The sequence below is a fragment of the Hemitrygon akajei genome, chromosome 8 (genome assembly GCF_048418815.1).
Source record: "Hemitrygon akajei chromosome 8, sHemAka1.3, whole genome shotgun sequence".
Lineage (NCBI taxonomy): Eukaryota > Metazoa > Chordata > Chondrichthyes > Myliobatiformes > Dasyatidae > Hemitrygon > Hemitrygon akajei.
This window is the reverse complement of record NC_133131.1, coordinates 147,894,809-147,907,510: the sequence shown is the minus strand read 5'-3', so window position 1 is coordinate 147,907,510 and position 12,702 is coordinate 147,894,809.

The following is a 12,702-nucleotide window of genomic DNA, read 5'->3' as shown; positions in this document are numbered from 1 at the left end:
AGACACAGCCCAGAAGAAAGCAATGGCAAACCACTTCTGTAGAAAAAATTGCCAAGAACAATCATGGTCAAGGGTTTGACCACGATTGCCCACATCGCTTGGCAAGGCACATAATGATGATGATGGTGGTGGTGGTGGTTGGAGGTTAATTCAACCCAACTTGCCTATGCCGATCAATACTAATGTGAGCTCATTCCATTTGCCTTCAGTTTGCCCATATCCTTCTAAACTATTCTTATCCATGAACTTGTCCAAATAAATGTTGTAATTCTCCTTCTCTCTACTACATTCTATGGCAGCTCATTCCATATACATACAAATCTCTTTGTAAAAACCATGCCAATCCATTCCCCTTTTAAGTTTTTCCCCTCTCATCTTATGTCCTCTAATTTTTGACTCCATTTTTTTTATGGATACACGAAAGAAAGCATCCTCTCCAGATGCATCACAGCTTGGTAAAGCAACTGCTCTGCCCAAGACCAGGAGAAACTGTAGCCCAGTCCATCAGGCAAACCAATCTGCTCTCTACTGACTCCAACAACTGTTCTCACTGCCTCAGGAAAGCAGTCAACATCATTAACTACTCCTCCCACTTTGGTCGTTCAAATCCTCCAGTCTCGGTAACATTCTTGTAAATCATTTCTGCGCCCTTTCTAACTTAATGACATTGTTCTTCTAACTAGGCAACCAAAGCTGCACAGGATAGTCCAAATACAGTCTCACCAGTGTCTTGTACCACTGTAACATGATGTTGGTGTGGATACAGGTCTGGACTTGCACATGAAGGAGCTAATTGGGTGGAAGACTGACTGATGAGATGGTCCCATTTCACGCATTGGGTGTTTGCCTGTGAGAGGATGAATCTCAGAGTTGTATTCTGTACATGTTATATGTTAATGATCTGAATGATAGAATTGCTGGCTTTGTTGCAAAGTTTGCACACAATACGAAGATAGGTGGAGGGGCAGGTAGCTTTGAGGGAGCAGAGAGGCTACAGAATGACCTAGACAGATTAGGAGAATAGGCAAACAAGTGGCAGAAGGAACACAATGTTGAGAAGTGTATGGTCATTCACTTTGGTAGAAGAAACTAAGGGTTGACTATTTTCTAAATGGAGAGAAAGTACAAAAAAACTGAGGCACAAAGGGATTTGAGAGTCCTTGTGCAGGATTCCTTAAAGGTTAATCTGCAGGTTGAGTCTGTGGTGAACAAGGCAAATGTGATACTAACATTTTTCAAGAGGGCTAGAATATAAAAGCAAGGATGTAATGTTGAAACTTTATAAAGCACTGGTGGAGGCCTCTTTGGGAGTATTACGAGCAATTTTGGGCCCTTTATCTTAGAAACGATGTGCTGAAACTGGAGAGGGTTCAAAGGAAATTCAGTAAAATGAGTTTGTGTTTGAATGGCTTGTCATATGAAGAACATATGATGGCTCTGGGCCTGTATTCACTGGAATTCAGAAGAATGAGCGGTGACCTCATTAAAACCTATCGAATGGTGAAAGGCTTGATAGAGTGGATGTGGAGAGGATGTTTGCTATAGTGGGAGTGTCTAAGCCAGAGGACACATTCTCAGAACAGAGGAGTGTCTGTTTACAACAGAGATAAGGAGGAATTTTCTTAGTCAGAGGGTGGTGAATCTGTGGAATTTATTGTCACAGGCAGCTGTGGAAGTCAAGCCTTTATCTATATTTAAGGCAGAGGTTGATAGATTCTTGAATGGTCAGGACATGAAGGGATATGGGGAAAAGGCAGGAGATTGGGGTGGAGAGGAAAAATGGATCAGCCATGATGAAATGGTGGAGCAGACTTGATGATCCTAATTCTGCTCCTATATCTTATGGTCTTATGGTATACATACTTTGATAATAAAAGTACTTTGGTTTTGACTTGATACCTGGCTAAATGCAATGCTCTATGTCTTGGTGAACTGCTTGCGCAGACTGACTAAAATCCTATGTCTTAGCTGGTGTGGCAAAGTTAATGCGTGAGGCAGGCAATCCTAACTATGTAGCATGTGGTGGGGATGGGTGGTTAGGGAGGGGATGGAGATCACCCAGGGCAGGTGAATTCAATGCACCACACATCATTGGATTTCTGAGAAAGAAAATGCTTAAAATTCAAGACCTCAAATCTCAAACTATGGTCTAATAGTCATTAAGACCTAACATATCTGAGCCTAAGGAATCTCAAGGTGCCACCAACATTCTCCTCTCAAATCCACTGGAAGGAAATATGATCCAATGTCGTTGTCCTCTCCTACACCAACATCTTCAGCACTGAAGCCCTAGTTGCACACACATTGAATGACGGGCAAGCTATGGGATGTCCAGACTTCAAAGACTATCCATTCTGAGCTACATTGTGGCAAGAAGTTGCCAGGTAAAGAGAAGAAATAATTCAAGAATGTTCTCAAGTGCTTAACAGATCAGGAACATTTGGGCTCTATGGGTCTGAACTCGATGGGGTTTTGAAAGATGGGGCAGGGGTGGATCTCATTGAAACCTATTGGCCTGGATAGAAATAAAAGTGGAGAGATGTTTCTATTAATATGACTATCTAAGATTTCCCTTTACAACTGAAGTGACGAGGAATTTCTTTGACAGAAGGCGGTGATCTGGTGGATTTCATTGCCACAGGAAGTTGTGGAGGGATTTAACTCTCCCATTTTGAACTGCCTGTAGAGGTCCCTTTCATATTGCTATCATGACTGCTTAACAGAAGTTAATCTATGCCAATGCGCGGCACAGTAACAAATCAGTTAGCACAACTCATTACAGCGCTCGCAATTAGGGATCGATTCACACCACTGTCTGTAAGAGTTTGTACATTCTCCCTGTGACTGCATGGCTTCCCCCCCCCCCCCCCCCCACATTTGTACAGATTAGGGTTAGTTAGTTGCGGGCATGCTGTGCATGTGACACTTGGGGGCTGCCCCCAGCACATCCTGGGACTGAGCGTTCATTGACACAGATGACACACTTGTTCTGCTGTTTCGAATTTCAAAGTTCAAGCTACATTTATTACCAAAGTATGTGTATTAAATACAATCTTGAGATTTGTCTTCTTATAGGCAGCCACAAAACGAAGAAACCTGATAGAACCCATTAAAAAACAGGAAGACTATCAAACACCCAATGTGCCGGAAAAAATAACAAATAGTGCAGACATTAAAAGTAAGCAAATAATATTCAGAACTGAAGTTCATGAAAGTGAGTTCACGGCCACAAAGCCAGTCACAGTTGATTCAGGAGCCTGTTGCAGGCCACAGCCTCAGTTCATTGCAGACCACAGCCTGTTGCAGGCCACAGCCTCAGTTCATTGCAGGCCACAGCCTCAGTTCATTGCAGACCACAGCCTCAGTTCATTGCAGACCACAGCCTGTTGCAGGCCACAGCCTCAGTTCATTGCAGACCACAGCCTGTTGCAGGCCACAGCCTCAGTTCATTGCAGACCACAGCCTCAGTTCATTGCAGACCACAGCCTCAGTTCATTGCAGACCACAGCCTGTTGCAGGCCACAGCCTCAGTTCATTGCAGACCACAGCCTGTTGCAGGCCACAGCCTCAGTTCATTGCAGACCACAGCCTGTTGCAGGCCACAGCCTCAGTTCATTGCAGACCACAGCCTGTTGCAGGCCACAGCCTCAGTTCATTGCAGAGATGAGTAACCCTCATGGAGCAGTGAGCTGAACACAGACCCATCCTTCGCCTCCGGCCAACACCCTGACATTTTCAATTTGGCCTGGCACTTAAATACCTCAGATTGTTCCTTGTTCTTGGACCTGGGTCTTGCCACTTCAATATGCCCTCAGGCCCAGGCCCCGCCAGCTTGATTCGGCCCGTACCCAACCTTTCCAGCCTGGACTGTTACTTAACTTGGCCAGACAGTTGTTACTTCCTGGCTCTGGGCCTAGGATCTACCTTCTTTCCAGTCTTTCTGGTCTTGGTTCTGCTAATTTGGATTTCCTCCATGTCTGCTCCAGCAGTAGCCAAATATTGGCTCGTTCCTTGCTCTCAGGCCTGGGCCCTGCCACCTTGATTTTGCCGCAACCATCCTGCACCTTCGAGTCTTCTGTTCGCAGCACAAAAATGCCAGGTCGTACAGGTGGTTTTAAAAGGGAAGTTATGGGCTATTGATTGCAGTGATTGTTTTTGAGAAAAAGTGTGAGTAATAAAATAGTTAATAATTGTGATTGCTGCCAGCAAGTCGTCACTGGGCTTCACCAGCGTCGTCTATATGCACATGTGATAAAATAAAACTAGTCTCCTTAATATTCCCTCATTATCCTAGGGAACTTGCAGATAAGTTCTTTTTACCCCATTTAAAGTAGGCTGATGAAGTTGTTAATTATTTTGAACAAGGATACAACATGCCTATTTTAATAATCCTCACCAAGTTGAATACTGCCGCAAGGCTAACTGAAGATATTTACTAAAAGTGAAATACTGAAGATGCTCCAATCAAAATATAAAAATAATGGACAAGCCCTGGAAACACTCTCGGCAGCTGTTATGGAGCTCAATGCCAGTAAGACGAAGGAGCTGATTGTGGGCTTCAGGAAGGGTAAGACAAAGGAACATATACCAATTCTCACAGAGGGATCAGAAGTGGAGAGAGTGAGCAGTTTCAAGTTCCTATGTGTCAAGATCTCTGAGGATGTAACCTGGTCTCAACTATTGATGTAGTTATAAAGAAGACAAGACAGCGGCTACACTTCACTAGGAGTTTGAAGAGATTTGGTATGTCAACAAATACACTCAAACCTTCTATAGATGTACTGTGGAGAGCATTCTGACAGGTTTCATCACTGTCTGGTATGGGGAGGGGGGCTATTGCACAGGACCGAAAGAAGCTGCAGAGGGTTGTAAATCTAGTCAGCTCCATCTTGAGTACAAGCCTACAAAGTACCCAGGACATCTTTAGGAAGTGAAGTTTCAGGAAGGCAGTGTCCATTATTAAGGACCTCCAGCATCCAGGGCATGCCCTTTTCTCACTGTTACCATTAGGTAGGAGGTACAGAAGCCTGAAGGCACACACTCAGCTTCTTCCCCTCTGCCATCTGATTCCAAAATGGACATTGAACCCTTGGACACTACCTCACTTTATTAATATACAGTACATCTGTTTTTGCATGTTTTAAAAAAATCTATTTAATATATGTATACTGTAATTGATTCACTTATTTATTCATTAATTCATTTATCTATCCATTTGTTTATTTATCTATTTATTTATTTATTTACTTTCTCTTCTATATTATGTGTTGCATTGAACTGCTGCTGCTAAGTTAACAAATTTCACATCACATGCCGGTGATAATAAACCTGATTCTGGAGAGAAACAGTGATAGTGCTTCCAGTCAAAGACTTTTCTATTGCCTGACTAAACTTTTGTTTCCTGTTTGGGGTTCCATATTTAGTATTTCATTTTAGGATATCTGATTAATCCTACATTTTACGCCATTCCATGACTAAGATTGAACATATATTGGTGGGGGGGAAGGGACATGGATTAACATGTAGGATTGATGTTTTCGTCAGCCATGAATGCTACATTTATAAACATTCATTTATAATTCCAGCCTGAACCTTGGCTGCAAGCACCTCCAGGCTGAGAGCTTTCACAATGCCGTTGGGCCCTTGGGCTCCCCTTCCTCGACCACGGCTCTCCCACCCCAGGTCTCTCAGGCTCTTGGATCTTTGGAGCCTCCAACCTCCGCCCACCCCACCTTCTGCGTACACGATAACCCTCCCTCTTACTCTCCTGCCCCTCTAATTCTTGCCGTGTTTTCACTAGTCCTGTTGAAATTCCCTCTCTGAGGTGGAACATTCTGTCCTCAGCAAGGGCCTTATCTTTTTCCCCCTTTGCCCGCAGTTCAGTGTGTTACGCACCTGCCACGGCACCAAGCTCTTCTTCCATCGTCTCCGTCTCTGAGACCGCTCTTCAGCCAGAATTCCCCACCCCGTATAGATGTTCCCTTCTCCCATCTCCAACCCTCTTCCTCCTCTTGGACACCTTGTGCTAGCTGTTTGCCTGTCCTGGACCTTTTCATTTCTAGTTGCTAATGAAACTTCAACCAACTCAACTTCATCACTCCTCACACTTCCTTGAAATTTACCCTCTCTGAATGCACTGCCTTCCACTCTCTCTACACCTATCCTAACCTTACCACGAAACCCAGAGACAAAGGGGTGCTGTTGAAATGTGATGGACTGAACTCCACCTTGTTGAGGAAAGGCAGCAAGCCTCATATATCTCCTATCACCTACCCCTTGAAAAGGACCTCACTCTGGTCCATCACAGAACTGTCTCTAACACCATCACTGACCTCATCAACTCAGGAGAACTCCCATCTACTGCCTCCAAATTCGTAGTTCCCTTACCCCACTCTGCTTGCTTCTACTGCCTACCCAAGATCCACAAACTTCACTGTCTAGGTAGGCTCATTGTCTCTGCCTGTTCCTGCCCCCCTGAACTCATGTCCTCATACCTCACATCCATTCTATCCTCCTTGGCTCAGTCCCTTCCCACCAATATCTGCAACATTTCTCATGTTCTCAATTGCCTCACTCACTTTCAATTCCCTGACCCTGACTGCCTCATTTTCACCAAGGATATCCAATCCCTATACATATATATCCCCCACCATGAAGGCCTTAGAGATCTCTGCTTCTTTCACAGAAGAAGAACTCACCAATACCCCTCCACCGCTACCTCCTCCATCTGCGCCTGCATAGGTCCCAGCTATGCCTGTCTTTTCAATGTCTATGTACAGTGGTCCATGTTCCAAACATTCCTTGGTAGTTCTCTCCAACTCTTCCTTTGCAACACTGATGACTGCATTGGTGATGCTTCATGCACCCATGCTAAACTTGCCAATTTCTTCAATGTTGCCTCCTACTTGCACCACTCCCTTAAATTCAGTTGGTCCATTTCTGACACCCTCTCCCATTTCTTGATCTCGTTCTCTCCATCTCTGGAGATAAACTGTCAATGGACATATTTTATAAACTTGCTGATTCTCAGGCCTATCTTAACTATACCTTCTCCCACCCAGTGTCATACAAAAATGTTACTTCCTTTTCTCAGTTCCTTCATTGCCCTATCTGTTCCCAGAATGAAGCTTTCCTTTCCAGGATATTAGAGATGTCCTCCTCCTTCATAGAACAGGGTTTCCCTTCCTCCACCAATGATGCTGCCCTCACCTGCTTCTCCACCAATTGCCAGACATCCGTCCCCAGACCATCTTCCTGCCATTCACCTCCTCCCTCACCTCCATTCTTGGCCTCAAAAAGTCCTTCCAGGTGAAGCAGCGCTTCATCTGCGAATCTGGTGGGGTCATCTATGGTATTGGGTGCTCCCGATGTCGCCTGATTGGTGAGGCCCATCATAAATCGGGGGACTGCTTCATCAAGCATCTTTCCTCCATCCGCCTAAAGTGGAACATTCTGATTACCAAAAATTCCATTCCTATTCAACATGTTGGTCCATGGCCTCCTCTTGTGCCACAATGAGGCCACCATCAGGGTGGACGAGCAACACCTCATATTCTAACTGCACAGCCTCCAACCTGATGGCATGAATATCGATTTCTCCTTCTGTTAAAAAAGTATTTCTTCCCCATCTTCTCTTCTTCTATTCCTAACTCTGGCCTCTTACCTCTCTCACCTGCCTATCATCTCCCCCTGCTGCCCCTTCTCCTTCCCTTTCTCCTATGGTCCACTCACCTCCCCTATCAGATTCCTTACTCTCCAGCCCTTTTCCTTTCCCACCCCCTTGGCTTCACCTAACACCTCCAGCTATCCTCCCTTCCCTCCTCCTACCTTTTTATTTCAGGCATCTTTCTCTTTTCTCTCCAGTCCTGAAGAAGGGCCTTGGCCAGAAAAGTTGACTATTTGGTCATTTCCATGGATGCTGCCTGACATGCTGAGTTCTTCCAGCATTTTGTGTGTGTTACTTTGACTTTCCAGCATCAGCAGAATGTGTTGAGTTTATTCATAAATAATGACATTTGGCTTTGAAACTGAAAACCAGATTTACCTCAGAGGTAGTGTCAGTATTAACAGAATAGATAGTATCAAAATCGCATCCAAGTCACCCTTCAACACATTTTATTGTTATGTTTTTATATTAGTACGCTCGAGGGCCATTTGCCAGTTATTTATTCTGAATGGAGATTCTTGCTTGGTTGGTGGATGACCTAAAGAAATATTGTTGATGTATTGCATTTCCAAATTTATCCACAACACTTCTTCAGCAATGCCTCACGCTCAAGACACAGCAAGAGTGAATTATTTCTTCGACTTTAAGCCATTTCACAGATCATGATGATAATGTAGTACTCTGAGGATAGCATTAAAATAGTCTTCCAATTTGGCCTTTCTCTCCATTTTTTGCACATCATCACTATCTATGTCATACGACAGGTACGTGGATAGGTTTAGAGCAGCGGTTCCCAACTTGGGGTCCATGGACACCTCAGTAAATGGTAAGGGTCAATAGCATGAAGAAAGCTCGGAACCCCTGGTTTAGAGGGATATGGGCCAAACTCAAACAAATGGGACTAGTTTGGATAAACAGCTTGCTCAGCATGATGAGCTGGGCTGAAGAACTGTTTCTGTGTTTATATCTCTGTGAGCTTATGATTCATTTAAGTGGCTTTTAATCTGTATTTCAGGATGTCACAGATGCAAGGTGGTTTATTGTCTAACACAGTGAAATACTAATAGGCTTGAGGCTAGTTTCAGCCTAAATCCATCTTCTCAACTCTATGGCTTCCTCCTGGTGTTCCAGTTTCCTCCAACATCTGAATGATGTCCGCTGCAGTTAGCAAGCAGGTGAATCTAGGGGGCAGTTGATGTGAATGTGGGGGAGAATGAAATAGGATTGGGGCAGGAATAGTGTAAATATGTGTCTGAGATGGTCAGTGTGCAGTTGGCGGATCAAGAGCCAGTTTCCATCCTGTCTGACTCAATCACCACTTATGAAACTGAACCATGGCTAGGGAATTAACCTCTTTAGACCAAACTGGAGTAAACTGGAGAATAGGAAAATAATTAGAACAAAGTATTTTCAGTTTTATTTTATCATTCTGTGACTCTTTGTTAAGATGAAAAATCAGCACACCCCTCCCAAGACCTGGTGTTTCTCTCTCCCCTCCCCCCATCTTTTAAGTCTACTCCTCAGCTTTTTTTCTCCAATTCTGCCAAAGGGTTTCGGCCCAAAATGTCGACTGTACTTGTTTTTTCTCTCTCATAGATGCTGCCTAGCCTGATGAGTTCCTCCAACATTTTGTGTGTGTTGCTCAGATTTCTAGCATCTAAAGATTTTCGCTTGTTTGCCGTGATTGAAACCAAGTCAGCCTATCACTACATCTTTAACTCCCCACCTCCCCCTCTACTCTCTACTTTCCACAGGGACTGCTCCCTCTGTGTTCGCTTGTCCATTCATCCCTCCCCACTAATCACCTACCTGGCACACAACCCTACAAGTGACAGAAATGCTACACCTGCCTATTAACCTCCTCTCTTACCTCCATTCAGGGCAACAAAGAGTCCTTCTACATTAGACAACACTTCACCTGTGAATCTGTTGGCAAATCTATTGTATCCAGTATTCTTGATGTATCCTGCTCTACAACGGTGAAACCCAATGTAAGTTGGGGGATTGCTTTGTCAAACACTTCCACTCCATCAGTTAAAAGCGGATTTGAATGGTGGTCAAGTATCTTAATTCCTATCCCCATTCCAATGTTGACATGTCAGTAAATGGCCTCCTCTTTTGCCACGATGAAGCCAATCTCAGTTTGGAAGAGCATCACCTCTTATTCCCTCAAAGGAGTTTCCAACATCGATTTCTCATTCTGTTAATTTTTTTCCCCATCCCCTTCCCTCTTCTATTCCCAATGCTGGCCTCTTACCTCTTCTGTTCACCTCTCCCTGGTGCCTCTCCTTCTTCCCTTTCTCCCATGATCCTCTCTCCTTCCTATCAGATTTCTTCTTCTCCAGCCGTTTACCTTTCCCAGCCACCTGGCTTCACCTACCACCCTTTAGCTAGTTTTCCTTCCACTTTTTATTATGGCATCTTCCCCCTTCCTTTCCAGTCGTGAGGAAGTGTCTAGGTCTGAAAATCCACTATTCTGTGCATTTCCATAGATGCTGCCTGACCTGTTGAGTTCCTCCAGCATTTTGTGCTGGTGTGATTATCTGCTTATGTTCCACAAGCGTATTGACCTCTTTTTGTAAGCAACATTATTTTCCTTCCCAATTACACTGGAAATATAACAGCAATCATTAAATATCCCCATAACCAATGATTATTTTGTATTATTCTTCATCAATTACACCAAGACCTTTTCTGTGGCTTGGCATGTTAAATTGCTGTAAGTTAATGCAGCGTAATGATCCATGCCTGATTTTTTTTTCTTACAAATGTTTTCTTGGTCTGCCCTCAGTAAAATAAAGAAGGATGTGTGGGAGGAAAATATGCAAGTGGCACTTTGGTACTGCAAATAGTGCACATCGCACCAGCAACTGAGCTTAGATGCTTCCTGGTGTGGAGATTGGAAGCTCTCCCTGTGAATTACATAGGTCCTCCCCCATGCTTCAGTTAGGGAATGGGTTTGAGGGGATTACTGTGAGAGCTGGCATTGACTTAATGGGTTGAATGGTCTCCTGTGCTGTGAAAAATTGTGATATATGAGTATTAAACATCTTCATATATAACAAGAGTAATACAGTTGAACTGTGAGCATGAGCAACACAGTGGTTAAAGTGATGTGCAATATGCCAATATGCTACATCTCAAAGTGATGGGATTCATTTGTCTCTCAAGCTCATAGAGCAAACTGGAAAATAAGGTAGAGATCATAACTTCAGGGCTGAAAGGAAAATAAGCACAGATCTCAGTTTGTCCCGAAACATAGGCTCTTTATTCCTCTCTGTAGATGCTGCCTGACTTGCTGGGTTCCTCCAGTATTTTGTGTACGTTACTTAGTTAGGTTTGTACGTTCATCAGAAAATGGTGGGATTAAATCAAATCTTCTCATATCCCAGCAACAGGAAGGAAGAGTATATCATAATTCATCACCACAGATATTCTAAAATGTTTACATTCAATTTGTATCTTTCGAAGTATAATCACAAATATTTAGCAGGGAAACACAAGATCGATTTGACAACCCATAAAATAGATATTGAACAGGCAATCAGCTGTTATGTATTAGCTTGAGGAATATGTACTGGACAGAACTTGCAAATGAGATTGTATGTGTTCTGTTAGATATTCAGTTTAATGCTGGCAAACGGGACTAGCTCAGTTAGACAACTAGGTTGACATGGACAAGTTGGCTTCTGCTGTGACTTGCAAGCATTGCCATTCGCCTCTGTGCGGAACTGGCTCTGCGGCTGTGGCCTGCAGCCACTCGGCTCCTGGGACGGCTTCACTCGCCTCAGCACTGAACTGGCTACGTGGCTGGTGGACTCACTTTCGGTGACTTTGCAGTCCATGTTCTATGTGCTTTTTGTTTACTTTTCATAGCTTGCATGATTGGTTCTATTTCTTCACACACTGGGTGTTTGATGGTCTTAGTGGTGTGGGTTTTTTTAAAATGGTTCCTAATGTGTTTCTTTGTTTTGTGGCTGCCTGCAAGAAAATGAATCTCAGGGCTGTTTACAGTACACATACTTTGATAATAAATATACAATGTACTTTGAACTTTGAAGGGCCCACTTCCATGGCGTTTAATTCGATGAATCTATAATATTTTATTTGGAAGGTGTCCCTCACTGGGTACAATCTGGATTTTATGTTCAGATTTCTGTACAAGACCTCAACAAAGAACAACCCGACCTAAAGGCTGGAGTGCCACCATTGAACCAAAATGGACACATTCTATGTACCTTGTGCACTTCTGAAGGTCAGGTGGATTTGCTTATGACTGGACTTGCAATAATGTCCTTTTGACAGGAATGTAGAGGGATCATGATATTCTTTGCTGGAGCTGTGCATGTAGTTTAGGAAACTTGAATTAAAACATAGAGAGCGGTCAAGGTCATTTAGATCAGATACCTCATTATTTCAAAATATGTGGTGGCGGACATATGAGACAATATTTTCAGGAAATTTGGAGTATTTTAGGACAACCTGACACCAACCAACAACTGAACGTTGAAGAAGATTCAATTTCTGTGACTAAGTTCAATCCTGATCCCCAGAGACTGCATTTTGTCTCTTGTGACCACAAGTGTTTCCTCCTGGTGCTCTAGTTTCCTCCCACATCCCAAAGATTTTCAGATTATTAAGTTAATTTGCCACTGCAAGTTGCCCCTTGTGTATGACTGATCGGTAAACTCTGGGAAGAGAATTTTGGGGGAGTAAAATGGGAGTAGTGTAGATGGGTGTAAGGTGTTCATTGAGGACAGTAGGCCAAAGGTCCTGCTGCTATGCTGTATGACGATCATTCTATGAATACTTGTTAACACAGTCCTTTGTGAGCAATATTTACCAAACTGAGGAATTGCAGTTAGTTACTCTTAGATTCAGAGGTTTGTGGGTTCGAGATGCACACTAGGGATGGTCCGCCATCTGTACATGTGCTCCATCTGTCCATCTTTCCCTCTGCCCTCCCATCACCCACTGGCCGCTGTCCTGCCCTTCCCCTTCACTTCTATATACTGACTGTTTTCCTTCCACACATT